Source organism: Loxodonta africana, chromosome 10 (assembly GCF_030014295.1).
Source record: "Loxodonta africana isolate mLoxAfr1 chromosome 10, mLoxAfr1.hap2, whole genome shotgun sequence".
Taxonomy (NCBI): domain Eukaryota; kingdom Metazoa; phylum Chordata; class Mammalia; order Proboscidea; family Elephantidae; genus Loxodonta; species Loxodonta africana.
Genome location: NC_087351.1, coordinates 78,754,116 through 78,771,757, shown reverse-complemented (window position 1 = coordinate 78,771,757; position 17,642 = coordinate 78,754,116). Strand labels below are relative to the sequence as shown.

General features: G+C 35.9%; 1 protein-coding gene across 6 annotated transcripts in view; it reads right to left on the bottom strand.

The window, feature by feature from the left end:
- The window catches only part of GPHN (gephyrin), a 570,865-nt gene that overhangs the window by 366,253 nt on the left and 186,970 nt on the right, over positions 1–17,642 (bottom strand). The window contains exon 2 of one of the 6 annotated variants that reach the window (XM_064292611.1): positions 4,404–4,478. The exons of the other annotated variants lie outside the window; for them this stretch is intronic. The gene's annotated coding sequence lies outside the window, so the exon portion shown is untranslated. The remainder of the gene's footprint in view (positions 1–4,403; positions 4,479–17,642) is intronic. 6 annotated transcript variants of the gene reach the window in all.

Sequence of the window (17,642 nt, the reverse complement as noted above, 5' to 3'; positions counted from 1 at the left end):
TATGTATCACTTTTAGGTAGGGGTTTTTAAGAAACGGACTTTTCTCCCCTTCTACCAGCTGTCACCTTGAGGACTAAGGTGCACCTGATCCAAGCCCTGGTATTTTCAATCACCTCATATCAATGAGAAAGCTGGACAATGAATAAGGAAGACTGGAGAAGAATTGTTGCCTTTGAATTATGGTGTTGGCAATGAATATTGAATATACCATGGACTGCCAGAATGAACAAATCTGTCTTGGAAGAAGTATGGCCAGAGTGCTCCTTAGAAGCCAGGATGGCGAGATTTCATCTTACGTACTTTGGACATGTGATCAGGAGGGAGCAGTCCCAGAAGAGGGACATCACGCTTGGTAAAGTAGAGGGTCAGCAAAAAAGAGGATGATCCTCAACTAGACGGACTGACACAATGGCTGCAACCATGGGCTCAAACAGCAATGACCGTGAGAATGGCACAGAGCCCGGCAGCGTTTCGTTCTATCATGCATGGGTTTGCTAGGAGTTGGAACTAACTCGATGGCACCTAACAGGCACCACCACCACCAGCTGGAAGCAGAGGTCTCAAAGGTTTTAAGTGATGATGGAGCCAGGCACACAGGAATATTCACGGTGGACTATGACATGAAAAAGTAATAAAACCTCTATTGGATTAAATCACTGAAAATTTGGGTTTTACTTATACAGAATCTAGTGTTACTTGAATTCTGTACTGTCCAACAGTATAGCCATTAATGATATGTGGTTATTTAAATTTATTAAATAAAATAAAACTTTCCTCAGGCATACTAGTCACATTTCAAGTGCTCAACAACCACATATAATTAGTGACTATGGTATGGTATTAGACAGACAGCTCAGGCAGAAAATTTTCACCTTCGCAGAAAGTTCCATTACACAGTGCTGCTATAATACACCCTTGTCGGCACTTGAGTTTGTGACTCCTGATCTAGGAACTGAAGCAAATAGTAACATAATACACACGTCAGTTTTTTAAAAAATTACTCTGCAGAGATTACTAAAAATACTATTTAACATCTGTACAACCGTTACAAGTTGAGAAACACTTTCACATACATTATCTAAACTGGCACAGCCATGCATACAAAAATACCTCACAGGGGGAGGGCACAGTTGGCAAACAAACATAGAAGGTGTACATTATTTGCATAAAAATAGTAACAGCTCTCTTAAAAAGGAGTAATGCAGTAGATGTACCTTAAAATTTTTTTTTATTATTATTATCAAATGGTCCAGAACAGATCTAGAAAACCAATTTAGGTAATAACAAATTTAGAGTCCCTGGGTGATACAAACAGTTAATGCGCTCGGCTGCTAACAGAAAGGCTGGAGGTCCAAGTCCACCCAGAGGCACCTCAGAAGAAAGTCCTGGCAATCTACTTCTGAAAAATCAGCCATTGAGAACCCTACGCAGCCCAGTTGTACCCTGATAACACATGGAGTTGCCATGAATCGGAACTGGCTCTATGGCAACCAGTAATATCAAATTGATAATAACCGATTAAAAAAGATAAAACTCTCAGAACAGATTCAATTGGAAATCATAAATCCAAACTGATAACAAATTTCTCTTATGTTGTTATTATTTAATTTAAATTTTCTTTTTGGAATAAATCATGTATTTATGTGGTAAAAAAATTCCAAAGTTAGAAAAATACAGTGAAAACTCTTCCTTCCCACCCTATCATACCAGTTTCCTGTATCCCTCTATGCATATAATAACAACTGCATATCTATCTCCCCCTTACTACTTTTACACAAGTGTATACACTGTTCTGCATACTTTCTGTTGGTCATTAAGATAAGGCTTGTACACGCTTTCAAAAAAGATGGTTTCATATAACGAATACTTCTGGTTCTTAAAGATTCTATCAGTTTTAGTTCAAATCAAACATACCACTGAGTTTTATTTCTTCGTATCTGTATGACTTTCCTGGATTCCTTCCCTCTCCTCCCCAAACTCTCTCTCTCTCTCACACACACACACACACACACACTCTCTCTCTCTCTCTCAACTTGCTCTTTCTTTACCCAGTTTTCATCTCTGTCCACTCCCCATATTATTGCTAATTGTGTTGGTTTTAAAGTAATAATAGAAAATTTAATAAACTAAAAAGTATTTGCAAGACATTCAAGGAAATAATTTATGTAATTCAGAAGCTACTATGTGCTTCTACTTCCTTAACTGCCATTGATTTCTGTTCCTGCCTTGCAGAATTAATTTAGAAACATAGCCGCTCTGTTTTCTTATACGTAATTAATACTTAAATGAACACAATGATTTATGAAACTTCATGTCCATTATCAAAAGATGACTACTATTCTCAGCACATGTGAAATAAAAAAAAAAATCAAAAGTACTCATTTATTTACTTGTGGGTGTTTTTATTGTTGTAAATATATATATAACAACATTTGCCAATTCAACCTTTTTCAGGTGCACATTTTTGTGATATCAATTTCATTGTAGATATTAATGATGACTATTAAGTGCTACGGCTGCTAACCAAAGGGCTGGTAGTTCAAATCCGCCAGGTGTTCCTTGGAAACTCTATGGGGCAGTTCTACTCTGTCCCATAGAGTCGCTATGAGTCAGAATTGACTCGACGGCACTGGGTTTGGTTTTTGGGTTTTATATGGGCCCTAGAGCCCTGGTGGTGCAGAAGTTAAGAGTTCAGCTGCTAGCTGAAAGATCAGAAGTTGGAATCCACCATTCGCTCCTTGGAAACCCTATGGTGTGGTTCCACACTGCCCTGCAGGGTCGCTATGAGTCGGAATTGCCTCAACAGGCAACGGTTTGGTTTTCGGTATACGGGTCTTACTTTTGCAACCATCCCCTAGTTAATGAGGAACTAAGTATATGATACAAAGTTAATGTAACGATCCAAGATACAGTAAAAAGAAATGACTTGGGTTCAGAATCTGTCACTTATAAATCTATGTAGCCTTGGAGCAAATAATTTAATATCCACACTGGTTGCTTATAAAATAGAATAACATCATCTACCTCACAGGATTACTGTGAATAACAAATTTTAATAAAAGTATGAAAATATGTAAGTGCACTTTGTAAACTTCAAATAAGCACTAAACAACTGTTAGTGGTTAAATACTGACATATAAACATGAAATGACTACAGGTAGTTTCTGACTTACGAAGGGGTTCCGTTCCGACTGCCCCATTGAAAGTCGGTTCTGATTTAAGTTGAATACCTAATTTTTTTTTAGTTTTCATTATTACTGCATTTTATTACTAGTAAGCTTTATTTGTCTTTGGCGTTCAGAAAATTGGATATAAACTTACAGATGTATTTTAATACATACATACATACGTAAACCCAAAACCTAAAAACTAAACCCATTGCCACTGAGTCTGTTCTGACTCATCCCCCAAATTTACTCCAACGATAAAAAGTTGGATGACACCGGCATGTTGTCAGCTGCAGTAATAACTCCACTTGAGGAAGTTTCTGGATCATCTGGATTATTCCTGGAAATGCGGATGGCGATTCTAGTTATAAAATGAGTGAGAGTTGTCTGTTTGGTCCTTTTCTTTTTTCCTTCATATATTCTGCAGTAACATCTCACTGGTTCTCAAATCTGCCTATTAGCTTTAGCAAAGCAATCAGCTATTAGGTCCACGTTTTCAAGCAACTGAAGCCCCTGATTTAGTTTAGAAAAAACTCCAGCTGCTCCCTTTACTGTAAAATATTTTTACAACTTCTCTCCTTCCTCTTCCACATTACTTCTTTCTTCTTCAGCATTTCTTTCCTTTTCAAAATCCATTAAGTCCTGATCTGGCAATTCTCCTTCATGATCTATTAACTGTTACAAATCAGTGATATCAAGCTCTAAATTCAGCGTTCTTGCCCTATGTACAATTTATCCACCAATCTTTTCCATCATATTATCCTGATTGAATGCTTGGAGCATGTTCACATAACTCAGCAATTTCTTCCATATCCCCTGCATGCATTTTCCCATAACTTCCTGCCAGGAATATGCAATGTTCCAGATACACGGAGAGTCATAAGGACAGTTCATTGTAAATTCAAATACATCATCTAAGTTGGGGACTACCCATACTCATATTTATTAATGCATACTAAATCTACAAGCCCTCAATAAGCACTTTTAATTTGTAAGTCAACTATTCAAATTCATGTATATGTCTAACAAATACTTTTTTAGCAAATACTACCATGTGCTTGACAAGGTACTAGGACTAGGGATGAAGGAGAGAATAAGATAGACAATTTTTACAATTTAGAATAAAGGGAAGGGAATATGAAACAGATAACTGTACAAATATCAATTAATTATAATACACTAATAGAGAAAAACTTTTGAAGTCCAGAAACTATAGTGAGCTCTGGCACATATTACCTTGTACTCTTGCGAATTCATCAGCCCGGAAGGCTCCATTTTTAACTTTTCCTTTTCTTTTACCTATGTTAGAGACTAACAACATATAATATTTAAATTAGTACCTTTCCAATCCTGTTTCACAGCTGAAACATAAGGAAGAAAAGCGGCTTATTTGGGTAAAGATATATTTTATACCACTATATTGGGTGATAGTGCTCAAGGTCATAAACATTTTTTAGATTAAAAAAATATATGTTACTACATAATCCTAGCTACACACAATGAAATATTTTACAGAATCATAAATCATATGGAAAGAGATCTGAAAAGATCATCAGAAAATAAGAGTAGTCAAATAACTTTATAAAGTCTACTATTCAAAGGTCAAAGAACATATGGAAATTTTTGCCAATAAAAGGGATGCATTTTAAACAGCTTCTTAGGAAAATGTCTTATTCATGAGTCACTTGCCCACTTTTATAAGGCTTAGAGCACTAGGACAAACTTGAAGTTTCACAGAGCCAGGTTAACGATGTAATTTTAGAGCAACAATCTTCATTTAAAACCCGTGTTATGCAGTTATACTCTGATAGATTAACATTAGGCAAATATAGTCAGTAAAAACAAGGTAACGACTATATTTAATTTCAATTAGGAAATACCACTAAATTGCATGAAACTCTTAATATTCTTCCCTCTATAACTTCGTATTCTCGTTAGACTTTCCAATTATAGACCAACAGCATTATTGTTTTACACAAAATGAGAGACAAAGATTTCTAATTTCTACTAGAGTAGAAAGAAAGGGTACAAAATGAGCAGTCTTATTCTCTCATTTAAGATCAACAGACACGTGTTATTTGGGTACAGGCTTTCTTCATATAGTGTTACAGGTTAAAATGTTATCTAAATGCGGATCCTTACATTCACATTAAAATATTTTAAATGTTTCCACAAAATTGCAGGAAAAACAAATATGGAAACATCCACTTAGGCTTTATAACTATTAGTAAAGTGCAAATTCCCACGTACACCTAAGATACAACTTGTCTAAATAATAGACTCCTCGAAGGTTAAAAGGCTATTTTAGTTTTTTTAAATGGAGGAAATGAATTAGTATAATTTAATTTCTGTTTGGGTACAAAGTGAATTTAGGTACCAAAAACTACTGTAGAAATAAAATTTAGTTCCTTAATAATTTTATACATTAGTAGTAGAAAATAAGATTTTATTATTGTTTTATATTATTTGTATTACTTTAGAAAATCTTGGTAAGATTTAATATAGTATTTAATAAGGTCTCACACATTTTTCAATTGTTGCAGAAGTTATACATACTACTCAATGCAAAAAGAAGTGTATTTAGTGAAGCTTTGAGGTATTAATTTTAAATTAAGACATTACTGACATTGCATTCTGTGCCTATGGACCAATTTGAGAAATTCCACAGTGAAGAGAGAGTCATCTTTAGTATTAACCATATACTATTTTATAGGTTTTTATAGTAAATATAGTATACCATGAACTTCCAGAAGAACAAACAAATTTGACTTGGAAGAAGTACAGTCAGAATGCTCCTTAGAAGCGGGGATGGTGAGATTTCATCTCTTACTTTGGACATATTATCAGAGGGGACCAGTTCCTAGAGAAGGACATCATGGTTGGTAGAAGGTCAGCAAAAAAGAGGGAGACCCTCAACTAGGTGGACTGACACAGTGGCTGCAATAACGGGCTCGAACATAACAACAACTATGAGGATGGCATAGGATCAGGTAGTGTTTAGTTCTGCTGTACATATGGTCACTATGAGTGGAAACTGACTTGGTGGTACCTAAAGACAACAACATATGGAACATATTTAGAGTTCCGATGATCATCTCATTGAACAACAGACAAGATAGGCATATAAGTCAGACCAGGTAATTTCCTCAAAAATTATAGAAAGAATAATATTTCATTATCAGATCACCTTAAAGGTTTCAAATGTGCTCTTATTAGTTAGGGTACTGGTATGAAATAGATGGCACACTCAAACCGAGTAAAGAAAGAGTTTAATAAAGGGGTAGGCTGGGCTTAGGGAAACCACCAAGGAATAGGACAGTATCATCAAATTAGCAACAATGGTGAGCCATTACACCTAGACCTAATGAGGCAAAGGGAAGACGGAGGAACTGGAACCTAGAAGGAGCAGCAGTATGGAGAAGGGTTGCCTGACAGAAGCCCTGCCAACCAGGTAAGGAATGAACTGGAAAAATGAACGTTTGATTTTAAACCCCGGACCGAATTTCTTGTTCTTGGCTACCATCTGTCAACTGAATCGTTTCTAATTTTCTAACAGGAAGGAATGAGGTTCACTTTAATAATTATAAGGAGCCCTGGTGGCACAGTGGTTAAAGCTAACTGAAAGGTCTGTGGTTCGAAACCACCAGCATCTCTGTGGGAGAAAGGTATAGCAGTCTGCTTCTGTAGAAATTTACAATCTTGGAAAACCTATGGGGTTACTGAGTTACAATCGACTTGATGGCAGTGGGTTTGGTTTTTTGGGTTTGGTTTAATAATTATACAATCTATAAGCTGAAATTTATCCATTCCATAAATATATTCCATGAATTTTCTTCAAGTCTTTCCTTCCTGAGCATGTCACACCAAGCACAAAATAGAGACATAAAACTAGACTAAGAAAATTATTTTAAACGATGAGGAAAAAACCAGGAAGCCAAGCTGTCAGGAATACATGAGTCACAAATAGAAAGAAAAACACTCTGGTTACCAAAAAAAGATGCTGTTTTTCTGGGCATATGTTTTAAAACCAAGCACAGTTTATTTCTAATCACTATCTTTTATATATAGTTATTATCACTCTATGTTACGATAAAGTCTCCAAGAACATATTTTAAATATTTAATGTAGTTAAATTACTATTAGTTTTCCCTCATAAATTGCTGGTGGGAATGTTAAATGGTTCAGTCACTTTGGAAAACAGTTTGGCAGTTTTGCAAATTATTAAACATAGATTTACCACGTTGTTGTGTGCTGTTGAGTAGATTCCAACTCAGAGATCCTATAGGGCAGAGTAGAACTGCCCCGCAGGGTTTCCTAGGCTGTAATCTTTATGGGACCTGGCAGGTATTTTCTCCCGCAGAATGGTTGATAGATTCAAACCACCAACCTTTTGGTTAGCAGCTGAGTGTTTAACCATTATGCCACCAGGGCTCCTTAGAGTTACCATAAACCAGAAAACCAAACCCACTGCCGTCAAGTCGATTCCTACTCATCGTGACCCTACAGAACAGAGTAGAACTGCCCCATAGAGTTTCCAAGGAGTGCCTGGTGGATTCGAACTGCTGACCTCTTGGTTAGCAGCCGTACCACTTAACCACTATACCACCAGGATTTCCAGAGTTACCATATGACCCAGCAATTCTACTCCTAGGTATCTACCCAAGAGAAATGAAAACATCTGCTCATACAAAACACTGTACATGAATGTTCATGGCAGCATTATTGATAATAGCCAAAAAGTAGAAACAGCCCAAATGTTCATTAGCTGATAAACAAAACGTGATATATTCAGACAATGGAAAATTATTGAGCATTAAAAAGGAACTAAGTAATGATACATGCCAAAACACAGAGAAACCTCAAAACATGCCAAGTGAAAGAAGTCAGATACAAAAACTCCATGTCTTATAGTTCTATTCATATTAAAAGTCCAGAATAGGCAAATATATTGAGATAGGAAGTAGACTGTGGTCACCTACAGTAGGGCTGTGGCGAGTCCAAAAAAAAAAAAAAAAAAAAAAACTCAAACCCATCGCTGTCAAGTCAATTCCGATTCACAGCAACCCTGTAGGACAGAGTAGAACTGTTACACAGAGTTTCCAAGGAGCACCTGGTGGATTCAAGCTGCTGACCTTTTGGTTAGCAGCTATAGCGTTTAACTACTATGCCACCAGGGTTTCCTCTTACATCATGAATTGGTATAAAAATCTGAGGTATATAATTGGTAACAAACAGAAGGGATAATGAGAATGCTCAAAATTAGATTATAGTGATGTTACATAACTTCGTAAATATATCAAAAACGTTTTAATTGTACAATTAAAATGGCTGAATTCTATTATGTGCATTTCAATACAGCTCTTTAAAAAATATTAGTTTTTTTCCCTTTTCAGTTGCACGATTGCTTCTGCTAAAATTGTCTAATAACTAAAATCGATAATGTAGTTTGTTTTCCTGTTGGACTATATGTATTTTATTTTCATATCAATTAATGATGTAAGAAAAGATAACCAGAATAGAACTTGCCTTAAAATACTTTTTCAGCAGGATAGACATATTTGCATCAGTTAGCTATTGTTGTCACCTAACTCAGAAGCTTAGAACAACCATAATTAATTATACGGTCAAACGCAAAGTCATGAGGCAAGAAAGTCCACCACACCCACAACAGAAGGGCTCTGCAAAATTATACAGCAAAGGGCTTTGATGGAGGGAGTGGCAAAATTTAGGGCCTATAAATAGAATCTACCACAAATTTTAATTATTTCAATTTAAATACACATTGGCATATAGAATATTATCAATTATACCTCATAATTGTCTCTTAAATCAGTCTCCCTTCTCTCTTCTACCACTGTTGCCTTCCTTCAGGAATTCCATACCTAGACTAATGTGCTGGTCTCCTTGCCTCTAGTTTCGGCTCCCTCTAATTCATTATTCATTTTGTTACTACAGTAATCTGTAAAATTGGGATATTTTGTCTTGATTCTCTTGCAAATATATTGGGAGGCAGTACTGAGTAGAAGTTGTACTTTGCAGTCACCAGTTTGGCAAGTCACTTGTCTTTTGAGAAACATTTTTGTTATAGAAATTAAACGAGACAGTGTTCCTTAGAGAGCTGTATTAAAATAAATTAAAATACAAACATAAAATGCGTGAATTATAGTACGTGCTGAATGAACTTTTAATAATGATGATGATAACGATGTATATTGCTAATACTATAACCTAGAATACTCTTTATCACCTTACCAAACATGAAAACCTCCTACTCCTTTTGCAAGAGTCAGATCAAGTATTACCTGCTATAGCAAGACTTCCTTGCCTGTGGAAATCCTCAGATAAATTCAGGTACTCTTTCTTCCACACTTCCATTGCACTTTGTACATACCTCTATATTTTCACCCAGCGAATTACAATCACGCAATGGTTAAGCGTTGGGCTGCTAAACAAAAGGTCAGCAGTTCGAATCCACCAGCCACTCATGGAAACCCTATGGGGCAATTTTACTCTATCCTATAGGGCTGCTATGAGTCGGAATCGACTCGACGGCAATGGGATATATTAATTATGGAGCCCTGGTGAGCAATGGTTAAGCATTTAGCTGCTAACCAAAAGGTCAGTGGTTCGAATCACCAGTGGCTTGGTGGGAGAAAAGACCTGGCAATTTACTCCTGTAAAGATTACAGCCTAGGAAACCCTTTGGGGCAGTTCCAATCTGTCCTATAGGGTCACTATGAGTCAGAATCAATTCAACGGCACACAACAACAACCACATATATTAATTATAAATGAAAACATAAACATAAGAAGGCAGACATAGCTGTGAGCTCTATGAGAAGAGAAACTATGTTCATTTGTGATTGCTCAGTACCAGCATAGAATGTGGCATAAAACAGGCTCTTGGTAAACATTACTGAACTAACCAAAATTAAATGACTATATGGTATGAAAATGAAAAAAAAACCCAATAGTCTTCCTTGTTTCTTCTGTAATTGAGGAATGCTATGGTGATCAAATTCTTTAAGGGAAGGTGGGGGCATATGGGCAACTAATATGATGTTAATTCATTTGATTTTGTGCACAGTACACTTCCTAAGAAACACTCAGGATAATATCATGACCTTCAGAGGAGAAACTGACTTTTTCAGCTATGGTACTTTCACAGAAGTATGTGACTGTGGGGCTTACTGATCTGCAACTTCAAACAACTTATTCTGACCAGACATAAAGCACATTTTAAGCATGAAATTCAGAACTGCGGTCATACTAAATCATATACACGCTGGGTATATCTGAGAGGTGTACAGAAGTGTCATTTTCAACAATTTAGGCTTATTTCGATTGGGTCAAAGCTGGTCACTGAAATCTCAAGGTATCCATCCTTCTACCTTTCTGGTACATTAAATCCAATTTTCTGAATGTCACTGAAATCATATATCTTATCTCTTATTGTATATGAAGTAGATGATGGCAGAAGAAAAAAAGTACTACTGCAACTTAGATTAGCAACTTCTTTCCTTCAACAATAATATTTCAAATACAAATGACAGCATATTCATGTGACTAATTCCTAAAACATTCAATTAACTTATTAAACAGGTATTTAGTAAATGCCTATTAGGTGCCAGGCACTTTAGGGATATAAAACAAGCCTCCACAAATTTCATAAAATGAGAATGATGCAAACCAACTTGTCTGAACACAGTATTACTAAATGAACGTCAATAACAATATGATAAACAGGAAATCCACATACACGTGGAAATTTAAAATTATTTTCAAAAAAATCTCATGAGTCAAAACCAAAAAATTAATGAACAACATGAAAAGGCTGCATACCAAATTTTGTAAGCTTTAGTTACAGTGACACTTAGAGGGAAATTTACAGCTCTAAAAGTCTATACTACACAGAGAAGAGAAAATGAAAATTAAAAAGCTTAATGTGCAATTGGGAGCCCTGATGGTGCAGCGGTTAAAGCACTCAGCTGCTTTTAGTAGTTTGAACCCACCAGCTGCTTTGTGGGAGAAAAGTGTGGCAGTCTGCTTCCACTAAGATTAAAAAAAAAAAAAAAAAGATTACAGCCTTGGAAATCCTATAGGGCAATTCCACTCTGACGTATAGGCTCACTATAAGTCAGAATCAAGTCAACAGCAACATGTTTGGTTTTGTTTGGAACGTACAATTAAACAAAAGAACAATAAAGTAAGTCCAAAGAAAGCAGAAGAGATGAGATTAATAAAGTTTAAGTCCAAAGAAAGTAGAAGAGATGAGATTAACATACATATATGCATATATGCAGAAATTAATGAAATAGGAAAATAATACTAGACAAAGCTCAGTGAAGTCAAAAGTTGGATCTTTAAAAAGGCTATTAATTAAGTAGACAAACCTCTGGTAAGATTGATGCCTCACAAAAATTTAAAAAAAAAAGAAAAGAAAATACAGACAAAACACACAGATGAATAATATCAGAATTAAAAAGGAACAAAATTACCAATTCAGGTTTTAAAAGATGAGCAAAATATAAATTATTTTGTGGAAATTAACCGAAACAGTATGACAAAAGAACACATTCTGATCACAATGTTGTTGTTTCATTGCTATTCTTGTTAAAAAAAAAAAAAAAATTCTCGTTAGCTACCATTAAGTCAACCCCTGAATCATGGCAACCCTATGCACAATGGAATGAAACATTGCCTGATCCTGTGCCATCTCCATGATGGGCTGCAGATCAGGACATTGTGGTTATAGGATTGTCATTGGTTGATTTTTTGGGGAGTAGATCACCAGGTTTTCTTCCTAGTCCATCTTAGTCTGGAAGCTCCACTGAAATGTGTTCAGCATCATATCAACATACAAGCTTCCGTGGACAGACAAGTGATGGCTGTGCTTGAAATGCATTGGCCAGGAATTGAACCCAGGTTTCTCATATGGAAGGGGAAAATTACAACACTGAACCATGGATGTCCCTAGCAGCAATATAAAACCTCAAAACTGACTCATAAAGAAAGAGAAAGCCTGAATAGTCCTAACACCATAAAAAATTGACTTAGCGGTTAAAAACCTCATTATAACATCAGAGCCAACTTTCATAGAATTAATCATTCTAATCTTATACAAAATCTACAACATAATTAAAAAAGAAATATCTCAAAATTACTCTATGAGACCAGTATAACCTTGATACTAAAACCAAAACCAGAAAAGAGCAGTACACAAAAGATAAATCACAGGCCAATACGACTCCTAAGCAGAGATGGGAAAATCTGAAGCACAAGAAAAGCAATCCAGCAATGTATAGAATGCATAGAAAAGATAATACGTCTATTGACTAGAGTTCTAGAAAGAGATCAGAAATATATAATACGTGAAAACAATCCAAGAAATAGTAGAAGAAAGTTTCCAAATGCTGAAAGAAATGGCTTATCAAATACCAAGCAAGATAAACTAAACAAGAGCCATACCTAGACATATAATTAGACACAACCCTATGAAATTCAGATCAGAAAGAAAGAGAGATTTCTCAGAGACTGAAAAAGAAACAGTCACCCACAAAGAAAATCAGAAATTCTGCAATACTAGAATATAGAAGACAATAGAGAAATGGCTTAAAGTTTTGAGGGAAATATATTTTAAATCTGGAATTCTATATCCAGCCAAATTATCAGTAGAGTAGAAAAATAAAATATTTTTCAAGGATACAAAAACTCACAAACTTTACCTCCTACACACATGTATTTAAGTATTACCTTGAAGGTATATTACAACAAAACTGAAAACGAATTCAAGAATCAATAGCAGGCTTGGGAACACAATGAAAATAAAAGCCCACAATGACAGCTGTGTAGTAGGCCTAGACAGCAAATGGACTCTGAGTAAAAACTAGAGTACTCTGGGAAGGATAAATTCAAAGATAAAAATAGATTCTATGCAACAGATGTAATAAAAGAGAAGATAGAGAAACTTAATGATAGGATGACAGCATATGCTATGAGGGAGGGAACAGGCAATTAGAAACCATTGAAAAAACAGAAAAGCTATTTAAAAAGTCATGATCTAAATGTAAAGCAAATAAAAGAGAGTCATTATTTTGAGCTCGTGGAATGTAAGAAGAGAGAATGCATTTGGTACTGACATTCTTCTTTGAGTAGGAAAGGGTTAAGTGGCATAGACTTGCAATTTTTTCTTTATTAATCTAGTCATACTACCTGCCTCTGCAGTGAAAAACATGTACAAATTACAAAAATATAAACACAATTTGTTGATTTCAATATTTAGAATCAATGCTTACAGAAAGCATGGAAGAACTGTAAGCTCCATTAAGCACAGGCTATGTGGTTAAATGTTCACCACTGTGACTATGTCCTCAGCACTGAACAAGGTATCTAGTACTTAATAAGCAATGAGTCAAAATTCATCAGGTGAATGGTTTAATATGGTTACAAAAAGTAATGTAAAACTTATAAACTTCCTTTATTATGAAAGTAAAGGTAACGGAATTTGGAAAGTAAAATAAGAGAAGTAAACAAAGGAATTGGGGCATGGATTTACTCAACTTAATGAAAGGGAAGTGAAGAGAGGACATCTAAAGTTCGTGTTTCAATAAATGGATACATATTTTGTGAAATAAAAGGGTAACGCATCAAGATACTAAAATCAACATAATTACCAAATGAGGGGTGGGCAAAGAGATGGGATGTTAAAATGTGGGTGGGGGGGCAAAGAGATGAGATGCCACTATTAGATGCCATCAAGTTAGTTCCAACTAATTATAAATAAAGGAATAAAGACTAAGAACTGTGTGGGAAATTGGGAGTTTCCAACTTCCAAGTCAATGCTTATAAACTCAAGACCCGTGCAGTCCAGTTACACTGTAATTTAAAATTTTGTAGTAGCCATGTTAAAAAGAAGTAAAATGAAAAAAGTGAAATTGACTTTAATATTTTATTTAACCCAATATACCAAAACATTATCAACTGAACATGTAATCAACATAATTTTCAATGAGATATTTAACATCTTTTTTTTTTCATGTAAATCTACAAAATCTTTAGTATATATTACAGTCACACCCCAGCAAGGACTAGCCAACTTCCAAGCAGAACACATGGCTAGTGGCTACAATATTGAATAGTGTAGCTCTAGATCAATGTTTCCAATTTTTTTTGATTGGGCATCCACTTGTAAAAAATTTTAGCATGTACTCCTAGGGTATATATGTGTATTTATGTGTAAATTTTATTCATATACTGTTATTAGGTTATAATTCAATATACAAAATATACTTAAGGTCAAGTACTTCATTGTTCAAGAAAGTATTTATAATGGTTTCCCTGATAATAAAATTTTTTGTCTGACCTTTTATTGTTATTATTGTTGATTTAGGTGAAAGTTTACACAGCAAATTAGTTTCTCATTAAAAAGTTATTACACAAATTGTGACATTGGTTGCTAACCTTGCGATGTATCAGCACTCTCCCCTTCTCCACCCCAGGTTCCCCTGTTGCCATTTGTCCACTTTTCCTGTCCCTTCCTGCCTTTTTATCTTTGCTTTTGGGCTGGTGTGTCTATTAGTCTCATGCACATGACTGAACTATGAAGCCCGGCCCTCGTGTGTTACTGTTGGCCCTATAGACCTGTCTAATCTTTGGCTGAAGAGTGAACAACGGGAGTGACTTCTGTACTGAGTTAAAAGGGTATCTGGGGACCATACTCTTGGGGTTTCTACAGTCTGTCAGATCAACAGGACCGATTTTTTTTTGTGTGTGTGTGAATTTGAATTCTGTTCTACACTTTTCTCCAGCTCTGTACAGGACCCTCTATTGTGATCCCTGCCAAAACAGTCAGTGGTGGTAACTGGGCATGATCTAGTTGTACTGCGCTCAGTCTGGTGAAGGTGTGATAGATGTGATCTATGTGTACTTGTGAATAATCTTTCCCTGTGTCTTTGATCTTCTTCATTCTCCTTTGCTGTGGCCAGGATAATAATCCATTAATAATCAGAACATGGAATATATGAAGTATGAATCTAGGAAAATTGGGAGTTGTCAAAAATGAAATGGAACATATAAAGATCGATATCCTAGGCATCAGTGAGCTGAAATGGACTGATAATGGCCACTTTGAATCAGACAATCATATAGTCTACTAGGCCGGGAATGACAAAGTGAAAAGGAATGGCGTCACGTTCATCATCAAAAAGAACATTTCAAGATCTATGCTGCAGTACAATGCTGTCAGTGATAGGGTAATATCCATATACCCACAAAGAAGACCAGTAAATACAACTATTATTCAAATTTATGCATGAAACACTAAAGCCAAACTTGAAGATTTTTACCGACCTCTGCAGTCTGCAATTGATCAAAAATGCAATCAAGACACATTGATAATTACTGGTGATTGGAATGTGAAAGTTGGAAACAAAGAAGAATTGGTAGTTAGAAACTATGGCCTTGGTGATACAAATGACCCTGGAGATCGCACGATAGAATTTTGCAAGACCAACAGCTTCTTCATTACAAATACCTTTTTCAACAACATAAGAAGTGACTATACATGTGGGCCTCACCAGATCAAATAGGCAGAAATCAAATGGACTACAGCTGTGAAAAGAGATGATGAAAAAGCTCAATATCATCACTCAGAACAAGGACAGAGGATGACTGGTGGAACAGACCATCAATTGCTCATTTGCAAGCACAAGTTGAAACTGAAGAAAATTAGAAAAAATCCACAATACCCAAAGTATGACCTTGAGTATACCCTATCTGAATGTAGAGATCATCTCAAAAATAGATTTGACACCTTGAACAATAATGACCAAGGACCACATGAGTTGCTGAATGACATCAAAGACATCATACATGAAGAAAGCAAGAGGTCATTAAAAAGTCAGGAAAGAAAGAAAAGACCAAAATGGATGCCAGAAGACTCTGAAACTTGCTCTGGAATGCAGAGTAGCTAAAAAGAAAGGAAGAAATGATGAAGTAGAAGAGCTGAATAGAAGGTTTCAAAGGCAGCTCGAAGACAAACTAAAGTATTATAATGACATGTGCAAAGACCTGGAGGTAGAAAACCAAAATGGAAGAACATGCTCGGCATTTCTCAAGCTGAAAGAACTGAAGAAAAAATTCAAGCCTCGAGTTGCTGTATTGAAGGATTCTTCAGAGAAAACATTAAACAACGCAGGAAGCACCAAAAGAAGATAGAAGGAATACACAGAGTCATTGTGCCGAAAAGAATTGGTCAGTGTTCAACCATTTCAGGTGGAAGCATATGATCAAGAACCAATGGTACTGAAGGAAGAGGTCCATGCTGCACTGAACACAGTGGCGAAAAACAAAGCTCCAGGAATTGACTGAATACCAATTGAGATGTTTCAACAAACAGATGCAGTGCTGGAAGTACTCACTCGTCTGTGCCAAGAAATTTGGAAGACAGCTACCTGGCCAACTGACTGAAAGAGATCCATATTTGTATCAATCCCAAGAAAAAGGTGATAACACAGAATGTGGAAATTATCCATTATTAATATCACACGCAAGTTAAATTTTGCTACAAATCATTTAAAAGTGGCTGCAGCAGCACACTGACAGAGAACTGCCAGAAATTCAAGCCAGATAAAGAAGAGAATATGGAACAAGGGATGCCATTGCTGATATCAGATAGATAGATCATGGCTGAAAACAGAGAATACCAGAATGATGTTTACCTGTGTTTTACTGACTATACAAAGGTATTTGACTGTTTGGATTATAATAAATTACGGTTAACACTGTGAAGAATGGGAGTTCCAAAACACTTAATTGTGCTCATGTGGAAGTTGTACGTACACCAAGAGGCAGTCGTTTGAACAAGGGGATACTGTGTGGTTTAAAGTCAAGAATGTTGTGAGTTAGGGTTGTATCCCTTCACCATACTTATTCAGTCTGTATGCTGAGCAAACAACCTGAGAAGTTGGATTCTGTGAAGAAGAATGCAGCATCAGGATTAGAGGAAAACTCATTAACAACCTGCAATATGCAGACGACACAACCTTGCTTGCTCAAAGAGGACTTGAAGCACTTACTGATGAAGATTAAAGACTACAGACTTCAATATGGATTACACCTCAACATAAAGAAAACAAAAATCCTCACAACTGGACCAATAAGCAACATTACAACAAATGGAGAAAATACTGAAGTTGTCAAGGATTTCCTTTTACCTGGATCCACAAGCAAAGACGTCACTTTAAAGACTAAGGTGCATCTGACTCAAGCCATGGTGTTTTCAATCGCTTCATATGCAAGTGAAAGCTGGACAATGAATCAGAAAAACTGAAACAGAATTGATGCCTTTGAATTATGGTATTGGTGAAGAATATTGAATAGACCATGGACTGCCAGAAGAACAAATCTGTCTTTGAAGAAGTACAGCCAGAATGCTCATTAGAAACAAGGTTGATGAGACTTTGTCTCACATACTTT